The 24,513-nt window shown below is 38.9% G+C and overlaps 1 long non-coding RNA gene across 1 annotated transcript in view; it reads left to right on the top strand.

Annotated features, from left to right (window-relative positions):
• LOC102502612 (uncharacterized) overlaps positions 1-22,850 on the top strand; it is a 31,695-nt gene extending 8,845 nt beyond the window's left edge. The window contains exons 2-4 of the long non-coding RNA XR_003551404.1: positions 136-188; positions 20,090-20,209; positions 22,703-22,850. This is a non-coding gene — a long non-coding RNA (uncharacterized LOC102502612). The remainder of the gene's footprint in view (positions 1-135; positions 189-20,089; positions 20,210-22,702) is intronic.
• The last annotated feature ends 1,663 nt before the right edge of the window (positions 22,851-24,513 follow it).

The raw sequence follows: 24,513 nt of genomic DNA, 5'->3' as shown, positions 1-24,513 counted from the left end.
ATACGCGAGGGTCAGGTTTCTGCATAATCGATTTGGAGGGAAATGGAACACTGCTCGGGGCTGACTATCTTGTTAAAACAACAGGAGAGTCTCAGAACATCGTCTAAACATAAATTCACTAAATCTTTTTTACAGGGAAGTACGGAGAGTAGAAAACAAGTCACAGATGCCATTGTCTGGAGACACAGGTAAACAACCATCTGTATAACCTCAGGGTTATAACCTTCATGGTAGAAAGGAAAGGTAATAAGGCCCCCTTCCCAAATAGCTTCTTATTAGCAGGGGATCCAAAGAATGGATGAAGTAGCTCTTTGTTTCAGTTTTCATATATTTATTTTAAACTGTATAGAAGCCACAAATGAGATAAGGATCCTGGAGTGCCTCCTTTTGGAGTATCTCTTTTATACTTAAAAAATTTCATCTCAGTTCTATTGGGTTGTTGAGAAAGTCATGATGCATTTTTGCATAGAAAATCAAAAAATATGTCATGACTTTCCCAACAACCTAATATGATGGGTAGGGGGATTTTGTTTAAATCTATACTATCATTTTTGGTTCCATCTCGGATAGATAAAGAACTTGAAAGTCAGTATTTTTGTTCTCACAATAAGTCAAATATGGACAAACCTAAAATCAACAACTTTTCTTGGATGCAACCAAAGCTGCAAGGCAAATGATCACCCCCAAATGTGCAGAGACAGAGTCTTCCAGAGTCACAGCTGAGATTTACTCATCTAGAGCAGAAGCTGCTATTGCCATAAACTGGAATATTTAAATGGAAAGTTTGATGAATTGTTAGAGGCTGAGTGTCCACTAGTGTAAAGAATAAGAATTTCCTGGGAGCTGCATCATAAGGAAGGCCTTATACCTTAATGCTGTTCAATTTATTTATTTAGAGAGATTTTTGCTATAAGGTGCATGTGCTCACCAGAGAAACAGAGAGAGTGAGAGATAGAAAGTAAGAAATCATCCCCTGGGGGGATGGCCACACCACAGTCCCTTCTCTTCCAGTCTCCTCCTGAGGTCTTGAGCATGTACGCACATGAGCCTGATGTGAGTTTTAAGCCCCTGGATCTGGAACTTGAACCACAGTTGACTTACATGGGAGTCTAGTGATGTAACCATCATATCATCTGCTGTTCCCTAGTTTATTATTTTTTTAAGAGGTTTTTGCCTTAAGATGTATACATACATGAGAGAGAGAGAGAGCGTTAAGATATATACATACATGAGAGAGAGAGAGAGAGAGAGAGAATATCGGGGGGAAGCCAGCACCTTAACTACTATACACCACCTGCTGGCTCTCCAAGCAAATATTAATCAACATAGACTACCAAAAGAAAGCTTACGTGGCTAAATTAATTTCAGAGAAGGTAGACTTGAAAATAGGAATGAGGCTGACCCCATAGTACAGTGGTAATGGAACCTGGAGCCTGGTGGCCAACCAGGGTAGAGTCCCAATGCTGGTGGCTTACTATACTGGACATATGTATGGGTACCCAGGACCCTGAGAGGGTGAGGAATTGGAAGTAAAAGAATAGGGCATGACCAGACCCTGTTGGGAAGTTATCTGCTTAATCTCTCTGTCTCTCTCTCTTTCTCTCTCTTGCATACATGTGCCCTCTGGCATAATAAAAGAAAACAAGAATGATAATCAGGGATAAAGATGGACATTACATAATTATAAAAGGGACAGTTCTAGGCACCAGCAGATGATGTACTGGTCACGTTGCTGGACTCCCACCATCAATTGCGGTTCGAGTCCTGGACTCAGTGGCTTGAAACTCATGCCGGGGTGACTTCTCACTTTCTCTCTGTCTCTCTGTCAAGCTCAAACATCCCATAGAAAAAATTTCTAAAAAAAAAAAAAAAAAAAGAAAAAGAAAGGGAAAAAGGGACAATTCTCCAAAAAGACATGGAATCTGAAATGTATATGCACCTACAAAGTGAGCATCAAAACCCATGAAGCCAAAACTGAAAAGAATTATAAGAAGAAACAAACTAATTCACCACAGCTTTTGCAGACTTCAACATCCCTCTGTCGGTAAGTGATAAACCAAGCAGGCAGGAAATCATAAGGATGTAATTGATCTCAACAGCATCATCCATCGACTTTGCTAATTGATATTTATAGAATAAATCATCCAACAATAGCAGAATGCACACTTGCTTCAAGCTCATATCGTGTATTCTTCAAGATAACCATATTGTAGAGTACAAGGCACATCTTACCAAATTTTTTAAGAACATAGAATTTATACAAAGTATATTTCAGACCACAAGAGAATTGAACCAGAAATCAATAACGGAAAGATACCAGAACAATTCTCAAATATCTAAAAGTTGGACAATGCACTTCTAAATAAATCATGGGTCAAATAAGTGGTTTCAAGAGAAGTTTTAAAAATCTTGTGAACTAAGTAAAAATGAAAATATAACTTATGAAAACATTTGGGATACAGAGAAAGAAATTCTTACAGGGAAATTTATGGCATTAAATTGTATATATTACAAAAGAAGAATCTAAAATGTATAATCTAAAGTTTTACTATCAAAGAATAGGAAAGTAGCGCCATTTAAACCTAAAGCAGATGTGGGGCCTATAGGTGGGGTAGATGTTAAGGTGTTGGACTCCCACATGGCCAACTGTGTTTCAAGTCCTGGACTTGGTAGCTTGAAAATCATGCTGAGTGCATGTGCATGCATGCCCAAAAACTTCCAAAGAAGAGAATACAGGAGAAGGGACTGTGGTATGGCCATCCTCCTAGGGGTGAGGAGAATTTCTTACTTTCTGCCTCTCTGTTTCTCTCTTTCTCTAGCATATACATGTGCCCTATGACAAATTCTTAAAAAAAGAAAAGAAAACCTAAAATAGACAGAAGAAAATAAACAATAACAATTAGAGTAAAAATCACTGAAAGTGAAAACAAAATAATACAGAAAATCAATTAAATCAAAATCTGGTTCTTGAAAATAATAAATAAAATTGATAAACATTTTTTAAAAAGACATGAATTACAACATCAGAGATTAAAGAAATTTAATCACTATTAATCCTCTGGATAGTTAAAGGATAATAAAAGAATAATATGAACAGATAATTCTGCCTACAAATTTGACAACTTACATTAAACAGATCAATTGGTTGAAAGACACAAACTTCCAAAATATGTGTGGTTAAACAGATAAACAACACTGTCCCACATCAATTAAATGACTTGAATCAACAGTTCATAGCCTTCTTAAAAAAGAAAACTAGACCTAGATGGGTTCACTGGTGAATTCTACCAAACATTTAAGTTAGGAATTATACTCATTTTCCATTCTCTCTTATGGAAAACAGAAATAGAAACTTATGAAATATTTTGAGTGTGGTATTACCCCCTTTTAAAATCACAAGAAAAAAAAACTATAGATGAATATTTTCTATAACCAAAAATACAAAACTTCCCAACAAAATATTATCAAATCCACAACAACAACGTGCAAAAATGATACATCGTGATCAAGGTGAATTTATTCCAAGCATGCTAAGCTGGTTCAACACTCAAAAATCAATTAATGTGGGGCAGCGGGTGACATGTTGGTAAAGGCACTAGAATTTCCACATGGTCGACCACAGTTTGAGTGCTGGACCTGGCAGCTTTCTCTCTCTCTCTCTCTCTTTCTCTCTCTGACAAAACCCATGTGAAAAAATAATAATAAATAAAAATAATTCTTTTAAAAAATCCACTGATGTAACCCACCACAATAGGGTAAAGATGAAAGATCATATCATCATATTCACTGATAAGCAGTTGACAAAAAACAAACATTAAATCATCATTTAAAAGACCAAGAAACTCTCAGACCAGCAGGCAGTGCAGAGGTTAAGGCAGCTGCATCCCACACACATGTCCGACTGAGTGGTTTGAGTCCCGGACCCAGCAAGTTGAAAACATGCTGGGGGTGTGTGCACAGGTGCCCAAAATCCTGAAAGGAGAGTAGAAGAGAAGGGGTTGCAGTATGGCCATCCTCCCCTGCGGAGTACTTTCTCATTTTTCTTTTATCTCTCTCTCTTCATTTCTCTCCCACAAGTGTACTCACCCTACTACAAAACTAAAAAGACAAAAACAAAGCAAAACAAAATAATTCTCAGCAAACTGGGAATAAAGAGGAACTTTCTCAACTTAATCAGGAATATGGACAAAAGAGCTGTTGTTAACATCATACTTAATGGTGAAAGACCAGTTTTTTTTTTCCCTACAATCTAGAACAAGATAAGGATGTGTTTTCACCATTCTCGTGCAACATCACACTGGAAGTCCTAGCTTTCTAGTTCAGTGAGACACAAATAAGAAACAAAATGTACACAGATTGGAAAGGAAGAAATAAAATTATAAAATTATCTTTATTTGCAGATGATATGATCATTAAAACATCTGAAAGAATCAGCAAAAAACTAATGGAATAAACAAGTATATGGAAAGGTTTCCAAATTAAAAAAAAAAATCAAGGTAAAAGTCAACTTTATATCTACCAATGAAAACTGGAATTAAGAAACTATCAGTTATAGGGAACCAGCAGTTAGCGTAATGGCTATGTCGCTGGACTCCCACATAGTCGACCGTGGTTCGTGTCCTGGACCCGGTGGCTTAAAACACACTGGGCGTGTGTGCATGCGTGCCCAAGATCCCAAGAGGAGAATGGAGAAGGGATTGCAGTGTGACCAGGCCACCCTGGGGGGTGATTTCTCGCTTTCTGTCTCTATGTCTCTCTGTCTGTCTGGCGAGCACATGTGCCCTATAGTGAAAACCTCTCCAAAAAAAAAAAAAAGAAACTATCACTTATAGTCATACAAAAACATATAAATTTAATAACATATTTACTGCATATGTATGTAACCAGTATAAAATTCTAATAAGGGAAATTTAGGATGATATAAACAAAAAGATACTTCAGGCCCTGATGGTGGCACAGCAATAGCACCACTGGACTTACATGGGAAGATCTCAGTTCCACATCCTGGGTCCTCCCTATATATGCCGGGAATATGTGCACTTGCCCACCATCTGGGCTGGCTAAGGTTGGGAGAAAATTATGGTGTGAAGTCCCTTTGGGGGGGGAGGTGCCTCTCTCTATATATATTTCTTTTTCTTTTATCTCTCTCTTTCTTTTCCTTCTCTCTCTCTCAGAAATAAAAATAAATAAATAGAACTTAAATTGATATTTTATGGAAGACTCAATATTACTAAGATGACAAAGTTTTCCAATTTGATCTATGATTCAAGATAATTCTAGTAAAATTTCCAGCAAAAAAATGTTGCAGGTAATGGCAAACTGATTTAAAAGTTTATATGAAAAAGAAAAAAGCCTAACCAAATATACTGAAGAACAGATTTGGAGGACTTATAATGCCTAACTTATTTTAAAGGTACAGAAATCAAGAAAGGATAGTCTTGGTAAAAAAGGAGATGCATAGATCAATGAAATAGAAAAAGGCTTACACAAATACAGTAATTGCTCCTTTTTTAAAAGAGGTTTTTGGGTTAGGATGTGTACACTCACCAGAGAGAGAGAGACAGTGAGAGTGAAAGTGAGAAATCAACTCCCAGGAGAGATGACCATGCCACAATTCCTTCTCCTCCATCCTCCTCCCAAGATCTTGGGCACACATGAACATGCACCGGCATGATTTTCAAGCCACCCGGTCCAGGATTCAAACCACGGTTGGTCATGTGGGAGTCCAGTGACATAACCACTACACCATCTGCTGGTCCCAGTAATTGCTCTTTGACAAAGGTACAAAGGTAACTCAGCAATTGGTATGGTAACAACTGAATGTCTCCATAGAAAAAATGAACCCAGACAAAAATTTTATACATTTCCCCAAAGTTATCTCAATATGTATCATAGACCTAAATGTAAAAAGTAAAACTAAATCTTTTAGAAGAAAAAATCAAAGAAAATGTGTATGACCTTGGGTTTGGTGGTTAGTCATTAGATGCAACACTACATGCACAATATGTGGGAGAAAAAAGTAATTAATGGACTTCGTTAAAATAAAAACCCTATGCGCGGTAAGAGAGACTACTAAGAGAATGAAAAGACGAGTCACAGAAGAGAGACTATATTTGCAAAAGTCATATCTAATAAAGGATTTGTGTCTACAATATACAAAAGCTCTTAAAACTCAAGACAACAAGCAAGACAACTAAAAAATAGTCAAGAAATGTGAATAGACACCTCACCAAGAAAGACATAAATAGCAAGTAAGCATATGAGAAGATGCTAAACATCATTTGTCATTAGGGAAGTGTAAGTTAAAGCAACAATTAAATGTATATCTGTACATCTATTAGAATGGCTAAAATCCAAAAACACGGACATCATTTGCTGAAAAGGATGCAGACCAGCAGAACATCTCATCATTGCTGGGTGAAAGCAAAACAGTATATTCACTTTGGAAGAGTTTTACAGTTTGTTACAAAGCTAAAATAGGCATACCATATGTTCGAAGAATCATGCTCCTAGGTATTTACCCAACTGATATGAAAACTCATGTCCACACAAAAACCAGCATATGAATGTTTATAGCTGCTTTCTTTAAAATCACCACAAACTGAAAGCAGCCAACATGTCCTTCAATAGGTGAAAGGATAAACTGTGATACACACATACAATAGGAAGAAGTCAATAAAAATGAATGAGCTGGGGGCCAGATGGTGGCACAGTGGTAAAACATGAGGTTCTGCAAGACGATTGCACATGGGAAGCTTTCTGGTTCAAGTCCTTGTATATTCTCTTAAGTACACAAGGCACATACTAGCTCCAAATCAGGTCTGGCTAAGGCTACGGGTTGAGGGCTCTGTTTTTCTTTCTCTCTCATGGAAGATATAAATAAATAAACAATAACAAAAAATGAGGTATCAAGTCACTAGACTTATTAAAGTTGGAGAGAATTGTGCAGGGGGTAGAATTCAATGCTTTGAACCTGGGTTGTCTAGTATAGTATCAACTAGCTATGTACAGTCATTGAACACTTGAACTACGGCTAGCTTGACTAAGGAACTGAATTTTAAATTTAATTTAAAATAATTTAGATTTAGATATCCGAATGACTAGTGGCTGCCATATTGGGCATTTCAACTCTAAAATACTAAATTCTGCTCTTTGCCCTCTTCTTGTCCTACAATGTCCCAGATCTAATGGCTTTTTCCTTTTCTCCCTATTCTTTTTTATTATAATGATCAATTTGCCCTTTCTCTGTTTTTATTTGATGGTACATAATGGTGGAAGGTAAAGTTGGGACATGGAGAATGAGGATAAGCAGAAAAGTTTCCTGAACAAAGAAAATACCCTCTTTTTTATAGCATGCCAGACATTGTTCTAAGTAGGTCACTGGGAAAGTTATGAAATATTTTTGCATTAAAAAAATAGGAAAATATGTTATGACATTCCTGACAACCTAATATTCTGTGCATATCCTTTTATTTAATTCTTAGTATCATTTAAAAAATAAAAAAAAAATTCACCTCATAGATGTGGCACATGATTCCCAGAGAAGCTAGCAGTGTCCAGGTAGCTAGTGAATAAGAAGACTAGGCCAAGTTTACATGTGCACCCCTGGGCCATAGAGCCTCCTGTATTACCCTAATTTGTATGGCCAAGGGGCTGGACATGTTTTTAACTTACTTCTAATGCTTGAGAGTTGGAAGCAGGAGCTTCTGGAATTGAGACAATTTTAATTACTAGTGCTTTTGTTCAAATAAATACATTGGCTCCTTGCCTTACTTAAGGATCCTAAGGGAGTAGGGCATAGGACAGCCAAGGGCTGATGTGGGCTGTTGAAAGAGAAGACATCCATTCATCTGCTTCAAATCTTTGCGCTGCTCATGCCATTCTTTAGGTTGAAAACCTCGGGTGGTTTCCCAGTGGTCTCTGTATCAATGCAAACTCCTCAGCCTGGAATCTGAGTCTATGCCTTCAACTTCTTGAGGGTTTAAGCCATTTGCTTCATGTGGCCTTTATTGCCCTCTGGACACTGGGACTTCTTGGACCAGTCTTCTTGACTTCCTAATTGGTGGTTGAGGCATCTTTCCCACTGGGATGAAGGATGTCTACATCTTTTTTTAAAATTAATTAATTAATTAATTAATTAATTAATTAATTTTTTTGGAGAGGAATTAATTAATTAATTAATTTTAAAAAAAGATGTAGACATCCTTCATCCCAGTGGGAAAGATGCCTCAACCACCAATTAGGAAGTCAAGAAGGTCTAGGACTAGAACCGCGGTCAACTACAGGGGAGTACAGTGACATAGCTATTATGCTAACTACTGGTCCCAGGTGTCTACATCTTTGTTCATCCTCTCCAGTATGTCTTCTCCTTTGAAGCCTGTACACAGTATACCAACCCAGTAATGGGAGGTCAAGTAGTCTCCTTTCTGTTTCAATGGCCATTGCCCTCGCACATGTCCACGTTATCAAAGCCAATGCTGTCTCCTAACTGCTCCTTCACTATAATCCACCTCAAAATTTTGTCTTATAGTTGCTGCCTTGGTCTTCCCAGCACAAATCAGCAGCTCAGATTTAAATTTCTTGGCTTAAACATTTTCACCATTCCCCTAAGGCATGGTAATAGAAAAAGTTTTCCAAGCTCCCTTGATCACTGGCCTTCTTACTGTTCTCCAAGCATGCTGAATGTGTTTCACTCCTGGACCTCTGCATGTACTGGGATGCTCACATGGCTGCCATCTGCATAGCAGTCAGGACCATTCTAAAGCTTCTCTCTCTCAGTAGTAGCCTTCTATGACCAGCCTTGCTAATCAAGCTCCCCCTTTATTATGTTTTCTCTTACTCTCTTTTATTTTTCTTTGAAGCAGTTATCATTATTTAACATTTAACACTTAACATTTAACATTTATCTATTTTGTTAGTCTCCCTACTGGAATGTAATTTTGTGAGGGGCCTGCATAGTATCTGTTTTATTCACTGCCGTCCCCAGCATCCACCATAAATAGGCGCCCAATAAACATTTGTTAAACAAACGAGAAAATGTAAAACAGAAATTAGAATACCTCTATTAATCATATATCCTAATTACAAGGTAAAAAGCTTAGGATGAAGTTGGCTCCACGGCACAGTGGAAATGCTCTGTTCAAGAGAAGCTTGACAATGGTTTGAGGCTCTGGGCTAGTTAGCCTGAAACATGCTGGGCACATGTCTAAGTGCCCAGGAGCCAATGGATTAGACTTAGAGAAGGAGATCATGGCATGCCTAGACCTCCTGAAGGAGTCTCCTCTTTTTTAATGTGTGTAAATGTCCTCTATCATGGATGAAGGGGAAAAATATATTTTAAAAAACCCAGGATAGTAAAACTTACCCTTTGGAAGGGGAATAACCTATATGTATCAGTATTATTTCTCTAGAGTTGTACTTCCCAAATTGTGCTCTCAGAATGCTTGTCCTGAACAATTCACAGTAGCAGTGTCATGTGAACAAAAAAGACTAATAATAAATGCTAGGTTTCATACCCGTTCTTTTGAAGACTCACAATGCATATTCTGAGCAGTTCTGTAGTAAATGCTCTGATCTTATTATTAAATTACTTAAATATATATCAGCACAGAAGTCCTTCTCCAAAGATTCCTTTAGAATAGATTCACAAAAATAAATGATAAACAAACTTAAAACAAAAGGAATTATGGGCTGGCAGGTGGCATAGTGGTTGGGATGCTGGACTCTCGCATGGCCGACTGTGGTTTGAGTCCTGGACCTGGTGGCTTGCTTTCTCACCTTACCTCTCTCTCTCTCTCTGGACAAATTTGAATAAATAAATAAATAAAATAGAATAAATAATTATTTTTAAAAAATAGATTCACATGAGAATGGTCACTGACAAGCTATAATTCTAGCTCCCTTTCTCTGGTATAGACATTGTGTTTTTCTGGCCCAGGGGTAGGTCAATGCTGAGCCAATCATAGTGTCTCATGACTTGTCTAAAGGGTGAGGACATGAACTGAGCCAAGTTAATCATAAGGCATTTCTGAGAATTAAAGAATTAAAGGTTGGAGCTGGGAGTCAGACTTCTCTTGTCCGTCAGGTATAGGCCTAAGGTTGTTTTAGTTTTTTTGTTTGTTTGTTTCTTACTGAGAGAGCTTGCTAGTAAGAGAGCACAGGTATGCAAAGAGGAAGGAGAGACACAGAGAAAAATAGATGGTAATTTTGAGAGAGTCTTGCTCTTGAGACCCTCTGCTCTAGCCTCCCAGTTAGCTGGGATCACAGGCATGTGCCACTGCACCCGGCCTGTTCTGGTTGGTCTGGGATCTGAACTTGGCCCACGCAGGCCTGGCCTTAGAACCGCGGTCAACTACAGGGGAGTACAGTGACATAGCTATTATGCTAACTACTGGTCCCAGGTGTCTACATCTTTGTTCATCCTCTCCAGTATGTCTTCTCCTTTGAAGCCTGTACACAGTATACCAACCCAGTAATGGGAGGTCAAGTAGTCTCCTTTCTGTTTCAATGGCCATTGCCCTCGCACATGTCCACGTTATCAAAGCCAATGCTGTCTCCTAACTGCTCCTTCACTATAATCCACCTCAAAATTTTGTCTTATAGTTGCTGCCTTGGTCTTCCCAGCACAAATCAGCAGCTCAGATTTAAATTTCTTGGCTTAAACATTTTCACCATTCCCCTAAGGCATGGTAATAGAAAAAGTTTTCCAAGCTCCCTTGATCACTGGCCTTCTTACTGTTCTCCAAGCATGCTGAATGTGTTTCACTCCTGGACCTCTGCATGTACTGGGATGCTCACATGGCTGCCATCTGCATAGCAGTCAGGACCATTCTAAAGCTTCTCTCTCTCAGTAGTAGCCTTCTATGACCAGCCTTGCTAATCAAGCTCCCCCTTTATTATGTTTTCTCTTACTCTCTTTTATTTTTCTTTGAAGCAGTTATCATTATTTAACATTTAACACTTAACATTTAACATTTATCTATTTTGTTAGTCTCCCTACTGGAATGTAATTTTGTGAGGGGCCTGCATAGTATCTGTTTTATTCACTGCCGTCCCCAGCATCCACCATAAATAGGCGCCCAATAAACATTTGTTAAACAAACGAGAAAATGTAAAACAGAAATTAGAATACCTCTATTAATCATATATCCTAATTACAAGGTAAAAAGCTTAGGATGAAGTTGGCTCCACGGCACAGTGGAAATGCTCTGTTCAAGGGAAGCTTGACAATGGTTTGAGGCTCTGGGCTAGTTAGCCTGAAACATGCTGGGCACATGTCTAAGTGCCCAGGAGCCAATGGATTAGACTTAGAGAAGGAGATCATGGCATGCCTAGACCTTCTGAAGGAGTCTCCTCTTTTTTTAATGTGTGTAAATGTCCTCTATCATGGATGAAGGGGAAAAATATATTTTAAAAAACCCAGGATAGTAAAACTTACCCTTTGGAAGGGGAATAACCTATATGTATCAGTATTATTTCTCTAGAGTTGTACTTCCCAAATTGTGCTCTCAGAATGCTTGTCCTGAACAATTCACAGTAGCAGTGTCATGTGAACAAAAAAGACTAATAATAAATGCTAGGTTTCATACCCGTTCTTTTGAAGACTCACAATGCATATTCTGAGCAGTTCTGTAGTAAATGCTCTGATCTTATTATTAAATTACTTAAATATATATCAGCACAGAAGTCCTTCTCCAAAGATTCCTTTAGAATAGATTCACAAAAATAAATGATAAACAAACTTAAAACAAAAGGAATTATGGGCTGGCAGGTGGCATAGTGGTTGGGATGCTGGACTCTCGCATGGCCGACTGTGGTTTGAGTCCTGGACCTGGTGGCTTGCTTTCTCACCTTACCTCTCTCTCTCTCTCTGGACAAATTTGAATAAATAAATAAATAAAATAGAATAAATAATTATTTTTAAAAAATAGATTCACATGAGAATGGTCACTGACAAGCTATAATTCTAGCTCCCTTTCTCTGGTATAGACATTGTGTTTTTCTGGCCCAGGGGTAGGTCAATGCTGAGCCAATCATAGTGTCTCATGACTTGTCTAAAGGGTGAGGACATGAACTGAGCCAAGTTAATCATAAGGCATTTCTGAGAATTAAAGAATTAAAGGTTGGAGCTGGGAGTCAGACTTCTCTTGTCCGTCAGGTATAGGCCTAAGGTTGTTTTAGTTTTTTTGTTTGTTTGTTTCTTACTGAGAGAGCTTGCTAGTAAGAGAGCACAGGTATGCAAAGAGGAAGGAGAGACACAGAGAAAAATAGATGGTAATTTTGAGAGAGTCTTGCTCTTGAGACCCTCTGCTCTAGCCTCCCAGTTAGCTGGGATCACAGGCATGTGCCACTGCACCCGGCCTGTTCTGGTTGGTCTGGGATCTGAACTTGGCCCACGCAGGCCTGGCCTTGTGCTCTATCACTCGACCTGGACCTATGCTATAACTTTTAAGTGGCCTGATCTATACACTGTTTTGTACATGGAGAAAGTCTCTCTGTGGCAAGAGAAAAGCCAAATTCAGGGAGAGACTTAGATAAGAAATAAGGAGAAAGAGGAGGAAACAGTGAGTAATAAGAATAGGCAGAACTACTAACCACATGTCAATTATGTTTTCAAATCCAGTCATCCCAGAAGCCAGATCCACCTCTGTCCTGATCTTCGGTATATAAGAACATATCTTCCTTTTTCCCTTAGACTGGATCACTAATAACATAATTATTAGCTTTTATGCTATGACACAGACAACATAATTTTTAGCTTTTATGCTTTGAAAAAGTATGCATTGTGACAATGGCACCAATGAGTCTATGTGTTTGCCAGCCCACTCAAAATTTAAATGACAACAAATAATGGACTAACTAACAAACCAGAACAACTGGAATCTTTGTCTCTGAAAGTATTCAGATTTTATAAACATCAGTCTACTCCTTCCTGGACGAAACCTACAAAGACTCTTAGCTTCCAACAAGAGCAAGGTACAGACACAGCATGATACAGTGTGCAGACCAGGACAAGCACATACGGGTTTGTAGGGCACGATTCTAAGGGATGGGATGGGTGATGTTCATAACAGCCTCCGTAGGCTTTTTAGCCAGAAAAAACCTAATCGTGTGAGTTCTCTACATGTCTGCTTCTACATCAAGGGAAAATGATCTTCTGCCCAGAAAAGCAAGACTTGCCTAACCCCTCTTTACATCCTCTGACAGTGCTTCACCTAGAGAAGGGGCCCAATTCATGCTTGTGGAATGAATGAAACCCAGGCAGGTCCTGTTCCCGTATTAACGTGGTTATCGTTAAAGTTGACTTAAGGAATGCTTAATAAAATGTATTTTCAGCACATTACTTCATGAATGCTATCCTTGTAGATTCATATATATTCAGTGGTTGCTTTTGAGAAATCTAAAAATACCGTCCCTTGGCATTTGCCCTAGAACAGTGTGCTGCCTGGATGCAGCCATAACAGTCGCTCCATATGGGAGGAAACCTGCGTACTTTCAAACAGACTCCTCTTTTAGGATTGAGTCTGCTGCTGTCGCTGGGGTTTGCTGCCTCCTGAACTTCTTTATTTAGGGACCGCATTCCAGGGCTATTATTTCATTTGTAGAGGGATTTTTAAATAGGTTGTAGTGTGAGCTTTTTACCACTAGAGTTCAATCTTGCTCTTATCTACATGATTTTGTAAGAGGGAAAAAAAAAAAAAAGATAAAATAAAACACGATCCTCTAAAACAAAACACACAGACAATTCCCCAAGTACTTTCTCTAATTCAGCCTGATCTTTGGCTACTGAGAGCTGACTTTATTTATGTGCCTTTTCTCTTTGACACACTTAAGATTTCCTGGTTGTTATTGCCATCAAGGATAACATTCTTGAATGCCCTTGCTTAGTTACATGTAATTTGTCAATGCTTGATAAATAATTTCCTTTGGATTCCATTTGTGTATTTTTAAGTGCAATCTTTAGCTGTAATTACCTAGATGATTTATAGGACAATGTGATTCTGGTCAGTGGAACTTGAAGATCCAGGACAGTCAGAGCTAAATACAACTACTGCTCTTGGTCTCAAAGTTGATCTTTTTTTTATTTTTTTAAATTTATTTTTTCCGTGAGTAAGAGAGAGTCAGAGACCAAGATAGTGAGGAACCCCAAACAGGGTCTTAACACCATGATCCACCACTAGCCAGCCTCCCAAGTCATGGGTTTTTGCCCTAGGGTATATGCACTCCCCAGAGATAGAGACAGAGATAGTGAGAGAAATTGGGAAATCACTCCCCCCAGGGGAATGGTCATGCCACAACCCTTTCTCAGCCATTCTCCTTCCGGGATCTTGGGCCCCCTCCCCCCCACACACACCCAGTGTAAGTTTTAAGCCACAGGGTCTAGGACTTGAACTATTGTCCACCATGTAGGAATATAGCAACAAAACCACTATGCCATCTTTTGGCCCTTGCTTTGCTTTCTTAACAAGGAGAATCTTGAAATTTATCTTGAAAACTATGTGGTATTAGCAGTTGTGACACATAATTATGCTCAGGTTGGCTCTATGATGAATTATGTAGAGTTCAGGTAGTGTCATTTAATGTTCTCTGTTACCATGTTTGTATTCTGGGTCAATGAATACTGCCTCCCACCCAATACTATTGTAGGTAGTTACCTACAATGAGCTATCCATTCATTCAGTCACTCATCAAACATTCGCAAGTGCGTAATACACGTCAGGCACGTACTAGGTACTGAGGATATGGCACAGCAACAAAATAATCTCTGTCCACATTCTACATTCTGGTAGAGAGACAGAAAATGAACAAGCAAATTAGTAAAACATGTAGTATATGGATTATACAGACCTAAGTATTTTATGGAGAAAAATAAAACTGAGAAGGGAGATAATAAGCACTGTTCAGTTTCCTCGTCTTGTGACTTTAAGCAAGGTGATCAGGGAAGGATATTAGTGGTAATAGTGATAATAATAGTTGTTATTGTGTCATTGTAGGCCTCAGAGCAATAGACAGTTACTGAGTGCTTGCTGTGTACCCAGCCCTTTTAATTTGTGTCTTATTTAACCCTCATAACCACTCTAATTTCACAGATAAGAGGGGGGAAAACATAAAAACCACAAACCTTGTACAAAAAAAAGATGTAAATTTTCTGAATCAGAGCCCAGGTTCCCAACCCTACTGGTATGTTTTCCTATTGGTATCCTTGGTATACATTGCAACTGTCCATGCAAGACAACAGTGAGTGAGCAATCGTAACCTAGTTTTCTAGTCCTGGTTTATTTCATTCAATATAAAGATTAGCTGCTTAGTTTCCATAATAACTCCTCAAATACATTTGTTATATGGAATAGATTAAGTAAGTTAGAAGCATTGTTCATTTGTATTTCTAGAATATGTATCCTTTCTTCATTAAAATATAGCAGCTGACAACATTTAGCACAAAATAGACCAATTAACTGTACAAATTATAAATTATACATAAATAATTTTTGGGTAGGCTGTACATGGAAAGGCACATAAAATAAACCAATAAGTGATAAAAATGGAATGAAGCTAATAAGGGGCAGAGAATGCAAGTTATATCAGTCATTTACAATGAGTTAATTATGACTACCAGAAACTGAGTTTGGCTATACATTTTCATCTCATTCATTCATTCATTCATTCATTCATTCATTCATTTATTTATTTATTTATTTATTTATTTAGGAGAGGTTTTTCCTATAGGGTACGTGCACTCACCAGAAAGACAGAGAGAGAAAGAGAGAAACAGAAAGCAAGAAATCACCCCTCAGGGGGGCTGGCCACACCACAATCCCTTCTCTTCCATTGTCCTCTCAGGATCTTGAGCACGCACACACATGCACCTGGCATGAGTTTAAGACACCAGGTCCAGGACTCAAACTATGGTAGACTACATGGGAGTCTAGCGACATAGCCATTATGCCAACTGCTGGTGTCCCTATTTTTAAAACATTTTCTAGGGAACCAGCAGTTAGCATAATGGCTATGTCACTGGACTCCCACGTAGTCGATCGTGGTTCGCGTCCTGGACCCGGTGGCTTAAAACTCATGCCGGGCGCGTGTGCGTGCGTGCCCAAGATCCCGAGAGGAGAATGGAGGAGAAGGGATTGCGGCGTGACCATCCCCCCTGGGGGGTGATTTCTCGCTTTCTGTCTCTATGTCTCTCTCTGTCTGTCTGGCGAGCGCACGCGCCCTATAGCAAAAATCTCTCAAAAAAAAAAAAACCCAACATTTTCTATAGGGCACATGTGCTCACCAAAGAGAGAGAAAGAGTGAGAAAGCAAGCTGCAAGTTCCATGATTTGAACCGTGGTCAGCCATGTGGGAGTCCAGTGACTTAACTACTACTCCATCTGCCAGTCCAACTATACATTTTCTAGCAGCTAATACTAAGAGAAAAACCACTGTCAGTTACATAATGGTCACTTTTTTAATTTTTTTATTTATTTATTTTTTTTTACAAAAGAAGTTTGAGAAATTTCCTTCAGAGAAACTTTCTTATGACTGATTTCTTTTAAAAGGTTGACAGGCTAACAGTGAAGAATATCTTCAACTTTGCAGGAAGCACAGATTTCTGCAAAAAATCATTTTTATCAACTTTCTATAATAAATGAGAGCATAAACGAAGCTGTTATTTTGGGGAGGGGGATAGCTGAGATGATATGACTCAGGTAGTCTGTGTTCTGAATACTTTATTTAATAATGGGGTAAAAAAGGGGTAATGATTAACAATTTGCATGGACTCTTCTTCAAAGTATTAATTACAATAAGCAGGTGCTAAGAGGGGCCTTCAAAAGACTGTGGAAAAAATTGGAATTAAGTCCAAGTTTATTTTGATACAAAGAAATTTTGAAACCCATACATAGTTTTTCATAATAAGCATTTTCCATGAGCATTTTGAAGACATTCTCCTACATCAAAATTAGTCTCATGACTGCTAAAAATTATAAGACTAATGAAAATAATAATAGCTGCTACAAAATGATAGTAGCAGCTAATAACTATTATACCCTTATCAGGATCCAAGGTCTTTCGCTGAGCATTTTACCATCATGGTTTCATTTAAGGTTTTCCATGATTCTCTGAATTAGGCACTGTTGGGACCAGTAGATGGCGCAATAGTTATGTCACTGAACTTCCATGTAGTTGACCACGGTTTGAGTCCCAGACCCAGTGGCTTAAAAACTCACCCTGGGCAGGTGTGTGTACATGCCCTAAGATTTTAAGGGAAGAATGGAGGAGAAAGTACTGCAGTGGGACTACCACCCCAGGGGATGATTTCTCACTTCTGTCTCTTGAGCAAACACACGTGCCCTATAGAAAAAAAATCTCTCTTAAAAAAATAAAATCCTGAATTAGGCACTATCTTATTTCCCTTTAAAGAATGAGAAGGGGCAGAGAATACAAGTAATACCAGTCATTTGTAATGAACTCATTCTGACTACCAGACCCTGAGTTTGGCTATAAAGAAATTAGATAAATTTCTCAAAGTAGACCAGCTTATAAAGGAAGAGCTCAGATTTAAACACGATCAGTTCAGTTCCAAAGTTTTTATCTACTACTTGGTGATTAGTCTATTGCTTACAGTATATTTATTCCAAATTTTTACTAGGACAGTTGCAATAAGCTACGACCACAAAACCTGAGGGGATAATAAACATTAGGATCAAAATGTACATAGGGGGAAAAAGCTTATGTACTTTCAACTTCCTAGACAAAAATAAAGTGTAAGAAGAGACAGAACCATAACATTTTCATGAAATCAGCTCCACTGTTTATCACAATAGAGGGAAAACAAAAACAAAAAAAATGATGAGCAACTCTGGGCACAGGCATAGGTCAGGACCAGGCTCCCGTCTCTAGTCCCAGGGTAACAAGAAACAGCTGTGAACTAGTACCTGCTGTTCAGCACCAAGGACAGCGACACAAATCCCTTCCACTAGGGGGCAGGGTGGGAATTACATTGTGATTGTTTGCAAGTCAAGCTGATTCTCCAGCAGGTGAAAAACAGCTAATTTTTTTTTTCTTTTTTCTGTGTTTGTCGTTGGTGGTGTTTTTGTTTGTTTGTTTGTTTGTCTGTTTGTATTTTGAGAGAGAGAGAGATTTTTGCTCTAAGGCAAGTGGACATGCCAGAGAGACAGAAAGTGAGAAATCTCCCCTCAGGGCAGATGGCCATGCCACAATCCCTTCTCCATTCTCCTCTCAGGATTTTGGGCACAAGCTACCAGGAGGGCCAAGAGTCTCTATTTGCCCCAGTTAAGAACTTTGAACCTCTTCAAGGATCTGATAAGCATACCATGGACACCTCTGGTTTTTCACTTGGTGACTACTGTGTCAAGAGCTAGAAAAAGAGCAAAATGCCAAACTATTAGAAGACTTTCTGGACAATGCCAGCTCGAAACAGTCTTTCCTAGCCCTTGTACTGACATCAGTTGATTTTGTATTCATCTATGTACTGACAGCAATAAATGACCTCTCTGGGCATTTTTTTGAACTATCCTTTTCTAGGCAATTAAAAGACCAGGAAGGGAAGTTCTGAGAGGACAGTATAACAAAAATGGTTTAAAAACATGGGTTTTGAAACCAGACACAGCTAGAGTTATACGTCATCTCACCGCCTTTACACTATGTGACTTTGAGGAAATGATAACTTCTGTGCCTCAATTTCCTCAATAAGAAAATAGGGATGATCATATGTCTCTTACAAGCCTGTTAAGATGACTAAGTGCATCTCTAAAGGCCTGGCTGGAAGATTGCACATGGTATTCAGTAGAAGATGACCACTGTGATGATGATGGTGATCCTGCTATGTGAAGGAAAAGAGATTAAAAGCCTCAGTGTATGCCCACTTACATTATTCAAAGTAGTTTATGTGTCCTAAGCAAATATAAGAAATGTCTAACTACTTACTGGTTCATTTGTTCACACATTCATTCATCATTCATTTATTAAGCACTAGTGTGCAAGGTAAAGTGAATGTAAAGGTAGTCATTCAAACAGCTCACACATATTCTGGAACTTGGTAAGAACTGTTTCAACCAATGAAGTGAGAATGCTGACATACACCATTGCCATATGGAGGAGAGGTTACATTCTTTTTTTTTTTAATTTTATTTGTTCATTCATTTTATTTTAATTTGACCAGAGAGACACACATGGAGAGAGAGAGATAAAGAGAGAGAACAAAGGAAAGTGATAAACCAAGCCACCAGGTCTGGGACTCAACCCATGGTTGGCCATGTGTGTCTGTCCAGTGCCTTAACCACCATGCCACCAGCTGGCCCCCCAAGAGGTCACATTCTAATAACACAGTGACAAGATCAGACTTAGCAGCATGCCAACATAGATGCTATATTGTATAACATGTTGCTTGAATCCTATTTTTGACCAAAAACTGCAGGTAAAGAGCAGTAAAAAGCCCATATCATTTGGTCAAAATAATGCTGAACTAGAAACCAAAACCTCAGGATGCAGATTCTGGCTGTGGCAATTACGAGAAAAAAAACAGAGGACACATCATTTGTTTTCTTTGAGTTTCTATTACCTTATGATAAAATGAGTTGAAAAGGCCTAGATAATTTTTTGGTCCCTCTGACTTTAAGAATTGTATTTCTCAAGCACATTTGAAAACATTCCACGCTGAAAAATATCAGGCCTTTGGCATGATTATAAATGGAGTGTTCCTGGCTTACTGTCACTAAAACCAGCATAGATCATGTCCTAATCTGTAGCGGATCTGGTCAGCCCCACCCCTGCCTTACTGGAGATCTTATTGGGGATTACTGCATAATGCACTCAACTTGCAATTGCCTGAGAGCTTTCTCTGGTGATCAGAGTTTCTTATGCCCTCCTGGACAGGTTGGAAGTCCAGAAACTAATGCCTCTTGGAAGCAGCCATCAACAGTGATTGCTGTACGGTGGTATATATGCCCAAGCTCCCTTCTCTACAGGCAGGATAATTCTGAGGCTGGAGACCTTCAGAGTTCCAAAGTAGGATTAAGTTTCCATTTGCACAAGGATAACTAGTTTGGTAATATACCTAATAATGTCTGCCTCCCTTTTCCTAGGTCACTCTTCATTTGTCTACTGAGGTTTTCTGGATTTACTTCTCTAATAATCCATCTGCACTTGAATCCTTGTCTCTGGATCTGCTTCGAAGGACCCCCAAGACATACGTTAACACACAGGTGAGTGCATGTCTACATTATTCTGTTATTATTGTAATTAGTATGCATTTCCATGCCACATGTGGATGCAAATCAAAACATATTTTCAGTGAATCAAATCTGGCTCTGAACCACAGTCATGATATGGATGCCTCTGTTTCTTCCATCATCTCAGGTGATTAATGCAATCTAGGAAACTTGGAGAAGGGTTTCAGGCCTTAGTCTACCCTGGTGGTCAACTACGTGCTCACTGTCTAGACCCTTATAATGATTCAAGGGTGAGTGACTCCACTTCCTCTAATTAGGGGCCATGAAGATTTTCATAGTTGTTCACAAATACATGGAATTTGGTGTGAGGTCTCTGCAGGCCTTACTGCCTCCTGGGTGCTCTAGGAACCCATTGCTTATTTCTTCTGTGGGTGGCCCTGCTTTGGTTAGGCACATGCCACCTTGTCCCTCTTTCATTACCTGTGCTGGTATCCATCTTCTCTGACTTGAAGGAATCCAGCCTACTTGTCTACAGGGTCTGAACACAAAAACGAATGCCTTCGTGTCTGAAGGTGTGGATTTCTGTTTTGTGTGTGTGTGTGAGACAGACAGACAGACAGACAGAAAGATGGAAAGACTGAAAGTGACAAGACAGAGAGTAGATAGTTTAATTCTCTAGAAATACTAACAATGGCCTCTGTTTTGGAAAGGAGAAATGAAATGTCTTTTCCTTGTGATAATCTAAAGTCCTCCCAAAGTAAAGAAACTACCCAGGGGGTATATGCGGCTGTTATTGCTGTTAAAATAACTCATGTTGTTACTTTGTGAAAGTTTGAGGAACTTCAGGTACCTAGGAGCTGGCAGGAATAGAGAAAAAGGAAAAGAGGCATCATCTCTGCTTAGAACAGAACAGAAGCCTTTAAAATGCTTTTTTTTTTTTTTTTTTTTTTTTTTTTTTTTTTTTTTTTTTTTTTTTTTTTTTTTTTTTTTTTTTTTTTTTTTTTTTTTTTTATAACAAGGGCTCAAATCTTCAAGAAGTTGCACTCCCTTAGGCATTTAGATTGCAAGTAGGTTGTCTCTTTCTTTATATAATAGTCTTAGGAGAAATAACCACTGATACAGTGACACTAGGTGAGGAATAAAACGGGCCAGGTAATTTTGGTGGCTTTTCCACTGTCCACGAATATTTTTTTAAGTAGATACAACAGGGATCTCAGACATTAACCCTAGAAATTGATATGGCCATTTTATTAATTACAAGCATACTGAATGCCAGTTTCTTTTGGATGGACACAATGAAGTTCACTTAGGAGGAAAAAGGAGTTCTAACAGAGGGAGATTTTGTTTTCAATCAGCTGACCTCTTTTCTCTGAGAAGTGTAATACACTTCAACACAGACTAAAACGTTGACGATCTGAACAAAGGTAAATTTATATACTCGGATAAGAGTAGTCAATTCTGTTAATGTGGGCAGCCTGCTAATAAGGTCAGAGTCGCAAATTTGATGACTAACAGATTCATTTCCAGTAGATGCATGCCCACTCTCTCTCCTATCAATTCTCTGCTGATTACATCCCGAATGCTTTCCAACAGGTGACTAGATATCAGACTGGTTATTGCCTCAAATATTACCACTCTCCTCTCCACCCCCCCCAAAAGACAAAACCTTTGAACAACACATCCAACTAAGGATGGAATAGGAATATGCTAATATATCCTCCATTGGAAGGATGAGGTTGTAAGTGATTTACTCAGTGATGGGGCAATTCTTGCTATTCTGCTGACTTACCTGTGAACCTAATCTGACTCTAGTTGTTACGGTAACACATAAGGAAAAAAAAGTGGGAAGATTTCATGATGAAATTTTCCTTGAAATGATCCAAAATATGAACTGTAAGTATGTGAATTCCATAGAAAGATATTATTTAAACTCTTTCTCAGAGCTGCTGCTAAGTTGCAAGAGATGTATGCCTGCAGCTGCTTGGGCATTATGATCCCCTCTGAGAGGTGAGCAGAAAAGCAATGAGCATTTGAAGAAAAATATGTCTGTCTTTACCCTCAGGACATCTCTTCCTAACACCCCCCCCCATTAATATGCAAGGCGTGAAACGTTAAATGTCACATCTATGTCATACTCTAATGCCTATGCACTACAGAATCAAAGTGTAGAATTCTTTTGCCAACATGATTTGGGATAAAAAAAAAAAAAGATCCTATTAACCCAAAAATGAAAGGTCAAATACATAATTCTTAGTTTTCCTTCAAATTTTCTACCAAAATGAGAACAAATTGGAGGAAAAAAAAAATCTCCAGCTTTTAAGATATCACTTTCTCAGTTTTCTAGTTGAAAGTAGTGTCCTGAATAAAAAGGTCACAAAAAACCATCAAACACTCTTTTATCATATGTGAATAAAAACCCACAGCTTCATCTGAGAAAGGAAACTCATAAAACCTTTCAGAAATAAAGGCCAATGTTGTCTCTTCCTTTAATATATATGTTTTTTTTTTATTGCTATTGTTTTTCAGAGAAGCGATCTGACATTTTTCTCTAGGCCATGCACTTAAAGCTGGCACCAAGAAAGGAAGAAAGCCACCGATCATTACTTCCGTTCCCAGCAGCACAGAACTGACTGCCAACCGTGGACCATCAGTGTCTGCTTCTGGGACTCTCTTACCCACGAATTCCAAATCTTTATTTCTTGCATTGATGAAAACTCAGTTGACGTTAGTAACAGAGCTTACGTGAAAATTTAAAGAAGGCTAATTTTCTCAGTGTCTTGTCCTAACTCTGTAGAAAAGTCACTGTTTCTGCATGCAGGTGGAATTAAGTATATACTGATCTACTTCTCAGTAGATGCCAGTTTTCATGGTCACCCAAGAAACAAGTCTGTTCCAACATGACAACCAGCCAGGCTTTGGTGGAAGAACCAAAGTGGCAGCAGAGTTGTAGGGCACTGCTTTGTGGTAGTGCAAATACGTAAATACTCAGTTGTTCTTAATTTGCTGTAGAAGAAAGGAATTTCCGAGTAGCTTTTTCCAGTCTGCTACTCTATAACTCATCTAGCCCATCCTCTCCTTTCCGCTAATCGGGACAGCATTTTTAGTCGAATTCCACATGAGTGGCTTCCACCTTTCTGTGCATACAGCACACTTTCAATACAAATATTTGAGCAGCACCTCTAAAGTCAGCAATAACTGCAGCCTATAGTGTGTTATATTTCGTGGCTCCAGGAAATGCACCCACAAATGTTCTCTTAATAATTCTCAGGCCCTGCTCCCCCCCCCTTTTTCTTTTTTTAGATTTTTGTCATAGGGTGCATGTACTTGCCAAAGAGACAGTGGAAGTGAAAAATCACTTTCCCCAGGAGAGATGGCCATGCTGCCATCTCTTCTTCATTCTCCTTAGGGATTTTAGGTATGTACGCACATATGTCTAATGTGATTTTCAATCTGCCGGATTTGGGAATCAAACCATGCAGTTGGCCATGTGGGATCCAGCCACCTTAACCTTCATACCACCTGCTGGCCCCCAGGACTTGCCTTTTTAAGTAAAACTGTTTATTCTGACTGGTTTAAGAATCACATACTGGGGATCCAGTAGTGAACAAACAGACCCAGTTACTGCCATGGAATTCATGTCATGGAGATGGAGACAGGAGTCAAGAAAATAATTACACAAGTTACTAAGCTGTACCGTGAACAGTTTAATGGGGAGTAGACAAAACAAGTGACCAATGTAAATACTATCACAAGTAAACATTTTCTCTTTTCTCTTTTCTTTCTCCTTTAAAAAGCTTGGGGGGAAAGTAATCAGTATATTCTGTTCACATTACCGATCAGCAACCGTTAAATACCCTGACAGCAGCAGATGCCGACTCCAAAATGAACAGCATCTGGTCTGGCACGTGTGAGAAGCAGCACAAGCAAGAACAGGCCTGGGCTCTTACACGTGCCCTGAGACATCTTGGAGGATCTTGGGGAATTTTAGGATGGTTCTAGCAATGGATACACCATCAGCTTCAGCCCTCTGGGTATTTCCTGTGGCTTTGAACTGGTCCCAGAGACACTGATTTCTCTCACAGCCCTTATCAAACGGTGTTCACCGAAGCCTGCCCTGTGCCCTTGTGACTATTATACACTTTTAATTTTCTGGGTAAGGGGAACAATGGAAATGACATCTGAGGCCCTTGCCACTTTGAAAATATTTGAGAATTTCAGGGAGAAGAAAATACAACTTTCAAGAGCTGGTTAAAAAAGCACTAGACTGAAAATTAAGAGACTACATTCTTGTCTTGATTCTAGGATGAAAGTTTGCTCTGCGATGGTGGGCCACCAAT

Source organism: Tupaia chinensis, unplaced genomic scaffold, assembly GCF_000334495.1.
Source record: "Tupaia chinensis unplaced genomic scaffold, TupChi_1.0 Scaffold000682_1, whole genome shotgun sequence".
Classification (NCBI taxonomy): domain Eukaryota; kingdom Metazoa; phylum Chordata; class Mammalia; order Scandentia; family Tupaiidae; genus Tupaia; species Tupaia belangeri.
This window is presented reverse-complemented; position numbering and strand designations above follow the sequence as displayed.